The sequence below is a fragment of the Salvia miltiorrhiza genome, chromosome 6 (genome assembly GCF_028751815.1).
Source record: "Salvia miltiorrhiza cultivar Shanhuang (shh) chromosome 6, IMPLAD_Smil_shh, whole genome shotgun sequence".
Lineage (NCBI taxonomy): Eukaryota > Viridiplantae > Streptophyta > Magnoliopsida > Lamiales > Lamiaceae > Salvia > Salvia miltiorrhiza.
The window spans coordinates 27,309,082-27,319,771 of NC_080392.1; the positions used below are offsets into that span (position 1 = coordinate 27,309,082).

Sequence of the window (10,690 nt, forward strand, 5' to 3'; positions counted from 1 at the left end):
GATCATTTGAGTCGGTTGGTCCAGAAAGATGAGGATGTTACTCCTATCAACGAAGCCTTCCCAAAAGAACATCTTTATGATATCCAGACATGTTCAGCCGTTAGTTTGCCCAGACAGGACCTTTCCTCTGAGTCAGAGCAGCGGAAGCAAGCCAGACCAAAGAAATGAACTCCCGCCAGAGAAATGGCGATTTCTCTGTCACGCCAGAGAAATGACCTTCCGCTCTGGCGCACTTGTTCTGCTCTGGAGATATCAGCAGCATATTCAGTCGAGGAAAAAGGTGGATCCGAGCCATGGTTCGCCGACATCGTCAATTATTTGACTTCTGGAATATTCCCACCTTTGTTCAAAAAGACACAGCAGATGAAGCTTCGAAGTGAGTGCAAGTATTATCTTTGGGATGAACCTTATTTGTGAAAGGTTGGAGCTGATCAGATTATCCGACGTTGCGTTCCTGAAGCAGAACAACGAGCCATTCTTGTACACTGCCATTCTCTAGCTTGTGGCGGTCATTTTGGTCCGAAACGTACAGCGAGGAAGGTACTTGATTCCGGTTTCTTTTGGACCACATTGCATAGAGATGCTTATCTATTTTGCAAAAGCTGTGATCGTTGTCAACTGACCGGAAATATCTCCAAGCGAGATGAGATGCCCCAAGTCCCGATGATTTTTTGTGAGATATTTGATGTGTGGGGGATGGATTTCATGGGACCATTCCCAAGCTCATACGGCAATCTCTACATCTTGCTCGCCGTTGACTACGTGTCGAAATGGGTAGAAGCAAAGGCCACGAAGACGAATGATGTCAAGGTGGTTGCTGCGTTTTTGAAGTCCCACATCTTTACCAGGTATGGAGTACCTCGAGCAGTGATTAGCGATCAGGGGATGCACTTCTGCAACCGCACCATCGAAGCATTGATGAAGAAATATGGTGTGCATCATCGGTTGGCTACTCCTTACCATCCTCAAACCAACGGCCAAGCCGAAGTTTCCAACCGAGAAGTGAAGCAAATTCTAGAGAAAACGGTGAACCCGTCTAGAAAGGATTGGTGCTTGAGGCTAGATGACGCACTCTGGGCGTACAGAACTGCCTACAAAACCCCAATAGGTATGTCACCTTATCGTCTAATCTTTGGGAAGATATGCCACCTGCCGGCTGAGTTAGAGCATCGCGCATATTGGGCCGTGAAAGAAGTGAATAAGCAGTTGCCTAAGTGTGAGGAGGAAAGGAAGTTTCAACTTCAAGAATTGGAGGAGATTCATCTTGAAGCATATGATGCAGCCATGTGGTATAAAGAGCGCACTAAGATGTGGCATGACAAGAATCTACGAGGGAAATCCTTGAAGGTCGGGCAAAAGGTACTCTTGTTCCAATCGAAGCTGCGTTTAATGCCCGGAAAGTTGAAGACAAAATGGGTTGGTCCGTTCGTGATTCAGTCTGTATGCCCAAATGGGGCATTTGAGATACGCAGCCTGGATACGGCGAAGACATTCACCGTGAATGGAAAACGTTTGAAGCCGTTCTATGATGCCTCCTCTTTAGTTCCAGTGGAGTCTGTTTCGCTGTTGGTTCCGGGCATTTTTTGAGCACTTGAGCAGTCGAGCTGGCGACTTTCAAATCTAGCGCTTGGTGGGAGGCAACCCACCGTTGGTTTATTTTTAGTTTTTTTTTGTTGTTCTTTGTTTTGTTTTTAGTTGGTGTTTTGTTCTTTATCTTAAGTTCGGTTGCTATGCGGATACTATGCTTCTGGAGGTGTTCATGTTTCTGCAGCCCTGCCAGCGCCGCCACTCTCTCCTCTGCCTCGCCAGCGCCGCCACTCTCTCCTCTGCCCTGCCAGCGCCACCACTCTCTACTCTGCACAAACCGCACACTCCACTCTTCACCGCCTCTCACGATGCTTCAGTTTTTCATTGCCAATACTCAGGGACGTTTTCTAAACTCTCTTTATTTCTTTTATGCCCTGAGGACATTGCATGATCTAAGTGTGGGGGGGGTGTTTTGTTGTGCTTATATTTTCAAGTGGGCGAGATCAGTCTTTCTATGCTTAGTTTTGGTCTTTATCTCGTGCGAATTTTTATGAATCGGTGGAAGAAGAGATGGTTTTCGATGTGACTTTCGGGTATGTGAATGAATGGTAGCAATTGGAGGTTTTACCTTCGATATATGTTTCTTGATTGTGCAAAGAATTATGAGTTTTGTTGCAACACTTTTGTAAGTAAGTAAAACGTGATTTGTCCGGTAGATGCTAGAAGGAGTGTTGTCATTGTGATTGCCTACGATCGTATCTTATCTGTGTGAAAAATGTTGGACGAATTGACAACTCTAAAAATGCCAGCTCTGAAACATCTGGCCGGCTCTGAAAACGTGACAGCTCTGAGTCTCTACTCCTCTAGTCTAACTATGAGCATGGGAAACCACGTGAAAAGACTTTGGATTACATCCAAATGGTTTTATTTCATGAATTATGGCTCAACTGTCGATTGTAAAAAATCTTAAGCACAAAAAGTGTAAAAAAATGGTGATATTGATTATAAAGGCGATCACATTAGGGAATTCACTTCTAGCGGAGAATTGAGTCTGATCGAATTACTTGCATTACTCTTTTGTTGCTTCTTAAACTTTGAGTTACTTGCATGATCGAGAAGATGTGTGTTGATTGTAAAATCATGAATTGACTTGTGAATGGTTGGATTGAAAATTAGCATTGTTGAAATCAATCTCTTCCTAGGATTCATATGGAGTTTGCTTGAGGACAAGCAAAAGGCTAAGTGTGGGGGGGTTGATTTATGCTTAATTGTGCTAAATTTTGGGGTTTATATGAGCTTTATTTTAAGAGAATCTTCTGGAAATTGGTGCATTTTATGGCTTGTTTGATGCTTCGCAGGAGATTTAGGTTTTTAGATGGAAGAATACAATTTTGGAGATTCCGGGGCTAAAGAGGGTGTTTTTAGCATAACTCTGTAGCCAGAGCAGAGCAGCATAGCTCTGTCGCCAAAGCCCGCGCTCCAGACCAGACCAGAGAAGTCAGCTGAAGCCCCGCGTCACAGAAACCAATCTCCAGAGCCGCGAAATGGATAGCCAGAGCAGCGAAGTCAATCTCCAGAGTAGTGAAGTGAATCGCCAGAGGAACCGAAAGGTGCCAGAGCAGAGGAAGCCCCGAACTGCAGAGAAATCAAATCCACAGAAATCAACATATCAGAACAGAGGAATCACTAGTCAGAGAAATCACCAGTCATCGCAGTGAAGTCATCGTAGCGAAGTCAGAGCAGAGAAATCACCATTTCTCTGGCGATAGCCATTTCTCTGGCGCGACCCGTTCCCCTGGCGATAGCCATTTCTCTGGCGAGGTCCGTTTCTCTGATGACAGCCGTTCCTCTGGCGAGAGCCGCGATTTCTGCCAGAGTGGAGATTACTTGCTGAGTACACCAGCTGGAAGTTGCCTTATCTTGCACGATTTTATTGCCTTTAGAGTTCTACTTTGCATGGCAACTTCCATAGTGATCAAGAAGGATTTGAAATCTATAAATAGGGCTTAGTTTTCGTCTTTCAGGGATATAATTCCTTGCCCTAATTTTTGTTTTTCCTGGAGATCATCTTTCCCTTGGCAGCCGCAAACTTTAGACTTAGACTTATTAGTTTACTTTGATTACGTTCATCCTTTTGCTTTAGTTTTTAGTGCAGACGATTTCTCTTTTCATTCCAGAGTGGTTATTTTATTTTCTTTGCAATTTAATTTATTCTCTTGTTCTATGTTTACTTTTATTTCTTTGCTTGTTCTTAATTTAAGCATGAGTAGCTAAACTTTTAATTCGGCGAGAATAATGAAACTCTAATTTAATGATCTGTGAGACCTAATTGGTTTAAAATTGATTCCTATTGATTCCGATTAATTCCTAGGTTCAATGATAATTCTGATTTTATTTAAGCCTGATCAACTTAGGTTTAATTGGATTATAGTCAATTAGCACCTCCAATCCGTAATTGTTGAAATAGGGCTGATTAGTGACAAAACTACCATGATCGTAGTAGGAATTAATTGGTATGTTAATTATTACTAGCGTATCTAGGATAATTGATATAAATGGGGTTCCTTCACCTTAATGCTATTAGAATATTAAATCTAAGACTGGCGTATCCAGCTAGGTTATATTTTAATAAGGGAAATAGACAAGACTAGCGTATCTAGCTGTCTATCGACATAGTAAGTAGGAATTGGGGTATGTCAGTGCGTATCACGGTATCCTATAACTCGTTGGTTAATAGGGATTAATTGATTATTGCGTCGAGGATCAGAGATTAAATTAGTGTGGATTTATTTGAGCCGAATTACCTTTCTATTGATTTATTTCAAGAGTTATTTCTATTTGATTTGTTGCATTCTTAGTTTTAATTAATTCTTCTCAAAATTAAGGCGTGGTGGCATCACCGTTTTTTTATAGATTTAGGGATTTGAATGATTTTTAACTACTCTCTGTGGGATCGACCCTGCTTACCATTATACTAATTTATTTTGGTAATTCCGCAGGAATTATTTGGTGGTTGGCGACGTCCACCAGTGCGAGATGTAAAATGGCAACCCGAGCGCCATACTCGGACCATCGCTCCTCTTCCCCCCTTCCTCTGAGGATTTAGCTATCCTCGATAAATTAAATGCCTTTCGTCAGTTTATCCTTGCCAAGCGCCTCATAGAGGACGACTCAGCGCTGGCGGCCAACGGGCTATTTCCCCGCTATCTCGAAGCTTGCATAAGTAAGGAGGGGGGCTCTCCTCTTACTAATGTCAGCGCTTCCCTTTCTTGCATGTTTTATTTTTCTTATAGACATGTTTCTGCTATTTCAGGGATGGATTGGATGGCCTTGTGCGAGGATCTGCTCCCTGCTCCCGAAGCATCGGGAGATAAGGGTTCTAGCAGCACTTGAGACATAGCTGCCGCCCATGGCAATGTGCCCACCAGCTCTCCCGTCTTATCCACGGCTGACACCTCCCGAAGTATCAGCCATTCTCAAGAGCAAGTGAGGGCTTCCGAGGACCCCCAATACATTCATATTCCTCTTGACGGTGGTGAGTCCTCCGCCGTGCCTATGATTGTCCCTCTCCTTCAGCCCGACTCTCAATCAGCCCAGGCTGCGCTGAAGCCTGTGTCCATAGTCGACCCTGGGCTGCTGTAACACCCCGTACTTTTCCTTATGTTGTGATATAGTGTCTTAGCACTATTGAGAGTACTGAGATGTCGAGATGCGAGACTACTTTTTTTTTGTGACCAGATAAGACATTATGTCTTTTAAATAGTGATACGAGTGAATAAACCGATGATGGAGTTAGAGTGATGAGATTCGAGAAATGAGCTGAGATAGAGATGCTGATTGAATTGAGTTAAGATTTTATTTTATTTCCGACTACCGGGAATAGAATTACCTGATATTGAGTTATCAGAGTTTGACTGTCCTATTAAGAAAATAGGAATAATGAGTTGGAAATAGAGCCGAGGAAGAAAGAGTGAGAACCTTGATGAAAAGAGTCGGTCCGAGAGACGTCTAGTTTGTTTGTTTTGCCGACTGCTTTGATGTGACATTATGTGAATTTACGTGACTGATTGATTATGTGATTTTCGTGATGTGTGTCACTGTGACCGAGTTATTATGATTTTTATTTGAGACTTTAGCATTTGGAATTTTGATTAAGTTTCCAAAGCAAGTATGGTTTATTTTTATCGAGAAATCGAATGATGCCGGTTTATGAAAATTTTTCTAAGCATAATTTTTTTTAAATTATTTTTCCTACGAAGAGGAATATTACAATTGAGTGAGTGCACTAATAATAGTGCTATAATTATTATTTTGGTCACATGAATAATTATACTATGGTATTCTATTAATGAGTGACTTTTCCATAGTTATTGTGATTTTTATTTGATCACCCTTCTCACACTTTATTTTAATTTCTCTACCATATGTTATATTCCTCAAATTACTAAGTGTAGAGATTGGGAGAGTAGAGATTGAGAGTATATTATTGAGAGAGTAGGGATTTAGAGTGTAGAGATTAGAGAGAGAGAAGTGTAGAGATTAGAGTGAGAGAGAGATTAGAGTGAGAGGGATCATGCTTTAATTGCCAAATATTCCCTAAGATTTACAAATCTCTTTAAAGATACACAAGATCAATTCAAATCTTGCAAAGCTAATTTCTCTCTCTCCCTCACTTGAAATTTTCGACAACATCACCTCTCTCCCTCACACACATTTTCACCCAACACACACTAATCTCCTTCATCTCTCATTTCCACCATTTTCCTCCATTGATGAAAACCTTCGAAGCTTCCAACAATATTACCAAACACCTCAAACCACTCTAATATCTTCTATAAACACATTCTAGCCACTTTTAATCAAGAGAATCCTTGAAGAAGAAGCTCCAAAGTTAGAGTGAGAAAGTGAGAATTTTGGTGAGAATTTGGGTAAGTGGCCATGTTTTTCTATAATTCTTGATTGAAGGATGTTGTGTGAGTGTATTCTTGAAAGATGAAGCAAGAAAATTACCCCCTCCCTATTTTCTAAATTTTCGAAAAAGTGGGTCTCCACCCCTTCAAAAATTTTCTTTTTCTTTTCTTGATTTGGGGTGAGAAAAATGAGAGTTATGTGATGTGTATTGATGATTGAGGTATGTTGTGAAATATGTGCCGTGAGATGTGAAACTTTGATGGGAGTTAGTTTACCCAAAAGGGGAACTTTTGAGTCAAAGAGTTAATAGATAAATTGATGATGTAAATGAGTCTATGAGATGTATATGATGATGATTGATGGAGTAATTTGAGTATATGATGTCAATTGGAGTCTTTGACGTGAGTTAGTTTACTAAAATTAGGGATATGTGTATATATGCCCTTATTTGTGAATTGATGGTTTTGATGTGAGATTAATTGGTTAAAAATGAAAGATCTATGAGTGGATTAAAGATTCATATGTGTTTATAAATTTTGAAAGAGTTTAGTTTAGTAAAAATTAGGACTTTTTGGTCTATGTGTTATTTAAGTGATTTTGCTTAAGATATATGTTTTTAAGCATGATAGTAGTGTCTTTGTATATTTGATTAAGTCTATTGTAGGCTAAATAAAATTTTGGCTTAGTTTAGTTTGTATGAGTTTTGAGTTCTTGTATGATGTGAGTTTGATGCTTGATAAAATGAGGTCTAATTGCTCTATGATCATTATGTGAACTTTTGCCATGTTTTGTTAAGAGTTTTATGTTGATACATGGATTTTCATTAAAATCTAGTTTATATGATAAAGAGAGAAGGAATATGTGAATAATGAGTTATATGATGTAAAAGATCATATTTGAGTATTTGAGTAACTTTGAGCATGAGATTGAAAAGAGAATTTGTTTGATGCGTTCGTTGAAGTGTTTTCTATGAGATTTGAGTTGATGATGAAAGAAAAGAGTCGAGATTGAGTATTATGAGTTTTATGTTGTACTTGAATGTTTTTAAGTGCTTAAAGTGAGCTTTGATGAGTTTACTTCGTTTAAATGATGAGTTGAGCATGTTTGCTTGTGTGTATGATTCGGAGTCGTTTTTCACGACGCACTGACCTACTGTTTTCGAGGGGTTTTTGATACCCAAACACCCTGAAATTTTTATGGTAAGTATATTTGAGCGTTTTGAACCTACCGGTAAAATTTCAAGTCATTTAGACTTCGTTTGCTATTTTTATAAAATATAAAACTAAAACTGCTACGTTCTGCCGAATTGTTCGGTGAGTAGCCAATGGAGTCACCTTTTCCAGTAGCTTTCCTTAGCATTCTGGAACCCAAATTTTTATGGTTGAGACCTGAGTGTCTTAGATAAGTAACCACCAAATTTCGGACCTTTTTGACAACGTTTACTATTTTTCAAAAATCAACCTTTTCGGTTGCTAAAAACTGCCGAATATGGTAGACTGTAGTAAAACAGTCATATCTCCTAAACTACTTGGAGTTGTTGATCCTACTTTTTTTTAAATGAAACTAGACTCCAAGAGGTTTCTTTTGGTACAAGTTACGACCCCAGAAGAGTTCTTTACAGAGTCTGGTGAGGTTTTAAAGTTGAGTCAGTGCAGAGTGAAGTTTGTTTTTGACTTGTCTATGTGTGTTTTTCATATGCTTAAGTGTTTATACTTGTTTATGTGCTTGATTGCTATGAGTTTGAGCCGAGTTGAGAGTTAAGTCGATAACAGGACGTGTGAATCCTTAGAACCCGAGTATACCTAGGGATTGAGTTTTAATGGGTAAATAGACGTTGAGTGAGAAGTTATAGTTGAGATGAGTTTGGATTCAGAAATTGAGTTTCTGACTAAGGTTTGTTTTATCACATGAACCTTCGATGACGATAATGATGATTTATGAAGACCGAGCGAGACGAAGAAGTAAGTCGCCTGTTTTCTTTCCGAAACTAGCGAAGGACTTCAGGTGGGCAATATTTTGAGTATATGTTTATCATATAAGCTTTCTAAAATGATTTTATGATGTTATGAGATTAACAAATGCTTTGAGATAAATGATATTTGAGAACTGTTTGACTTGCCAATTTTTGATGTTGAGCTTGTATGTTACCATCTACTGATGAGACGAATTCGGTCCTGCCACAAACGGGATTTTGTGCACAGAGGTGACTGTGAGCCGTCTTCGGGTCGGCCGGTCACGGTACTCGAGAGGGAGGCCTACTTCTCGGTACCTTTGGTGATAAATTGTAGATGTGGTACTTACATGTTGAGTATTTTGATTGCGCAATCGTTCATTTGATATTTATGATGCATATGTTTGAGATTCAGCTTTCACAGGTTTATTTATACTAAAATCCCTGTGATTTGCTTAAAACTGTGGCAAGTTCAATTTATAGCTCTAAGAGCACCTTTCTTGTTTTTCGGCGTTTGCCCACTGAGTATTATGTACTCACGCCCTGCATGTATTTCTAAATGTGCAGGCTAAGCGAGGAGTGAGATTGGTCTGGTGCTGGTGGAGGAACGTTTCAATCGTTTTGATCATATTTAATATTGCCTTTATGTTAATTAGAGTTTGATGTTTGAGATACTTAGTTTTCTTTTGAAACCAGGCAATACACTCACGGTTGTGTGTCTTCATACATATAATCGGTTCGCCTTTTGCTGCGATACTCTGCTTATTATTCTTCCTTATGAAAAATGAGCAATACCTGTTTTGTTTTTGATCGTGAAATTCCTGATAATTAAAAAGTTATAACGACGTTGACGAGTTTACCCTTGGGTTCATTTATGACGATTTTCCTTAGCATGCTTTGATGCGAGCTTCCGCTTGATGTTCGATCTATTCTTCTTATCTTTTATTCTTTTAAAAATAGTCGTATCGATACTCGTACCCCACTATCACTAGTGTCGGGAATCGGGCTGCGACAGGGTGGTATCAGAGCAGGTCATCTGCTCTGAGTCTTTTGCTTGACTAAGTTGAACCCTTGATTGCTCCTACTCTTTTAAAATTGACTACTAGTCTAATTTGAATTCTTAGACTAGTTTGAGAGAGTCAGTTCGAAACGAAACCCCAGCACCCCATCTCCTCCGGCTTAACGAGGTAAGAGGTTGATGTTGTTTCTTGTTGCTTTCCTGTTGAGAGCTGAGTTTGATTCACTAATGAGTTGTGTATTGTTTTGATGGCGGAAATGTTTGAGGTGATGGATTCTGATATGAGGCAGTTGTTGTGCCACCACTTCCCGAGGAGCTGTTTTCGATTGCACCTTCACCCCCAGCTGATCCGATTCCAGTTTCATCTGAACCTCAGATTGAGCGAGTGCCCTATGATCCTTATCCGAGGGTCGTTCCCTTACCGGAGCCGGGAACGTTGGAGTTTCAGTTATTTATGCATCCAGTTTTCTACCCACCGTCCCGAGATGCCCAGGAGGGAGGATCTCGGCCAGCCCTGCTCGACAGCGACGAGGAGGACCCCGATGAGGAGACTCTGGAGATGACGGTCGGCTATGGACGGACCCAGCCACTGCAGCGTCATACTACTACCGATAGAGTTGAGACATGGGTACCTGTTCCTGAGGTGCCGGTTTATGGTCCGATGGTGGACACCGATGTCGAGGATGAGCTGAGCGATGATAGCGTCTACCGACTGATTGACGAGTACGAGAGTCAGGAGTCAAAGCCGAGCAAGGAGACGGAGCCGAGTGAAGATATGGAGGTTGACGAGGCGACGAGCAGGATTTCAGGAGACGATAGCTAGTTAGCACGTGTATCTAGTAGACACGTACATATGTATAGATGTATAGTTGAATTTATATATATATATATAGGTAGAGAAGCATAGTATAGTGCGTATTAGTAGATAGTGTATATCTATAGACGCTTAGTACTAATGATGCTTGTATAGCTAGAGCATCATTTTAGTGTTAGGACCTTTGTACATAGGATCCTACTTTTGGTAAAAGACCTCGAGAGAGAGGCAATTTTCCTTATATATATATATATATATATACAGAGATGTAGATGATTAGTGAGTTCCACTACCTTTATCAGATCTTTGAGAATGATGATGTTGATGCTTGATGATAAATGAGAAATAGAGGTTGATGAGAATTACGAACGATGATAGACGAAAAATAGAGTAGACGAGAATCTTGAAAATTTTGAGATCGCACATGAGATATAGAAGTGAAGTGAGAAAAAGAGAAATTGCATTTAGT

General features: G+C 40.1%; 1 long non-coding RNA gene across 1 annotated transcript; it reads left to right on the top strand.

The window, feature by feature from the left end:
- The first annotated feature begins 6,157 nt into the window (after positions 1-6,157).
- LOC130988968 (uncharacterized) lies at positions 6,158-9,464 on the top strand. The gene is made up of 3 exons (XR_009090346.1): positions 6,158-6,455; positions 8,382-8,442; positions 8,957-9,464. It is a non-coding gene; the product is annotated as an uncharacterized LOC130988968 (long non-coding RNA).
- The last annotated feature ends 1,226 nt before the right edge of the window (positions 9,465-10,690 follow it).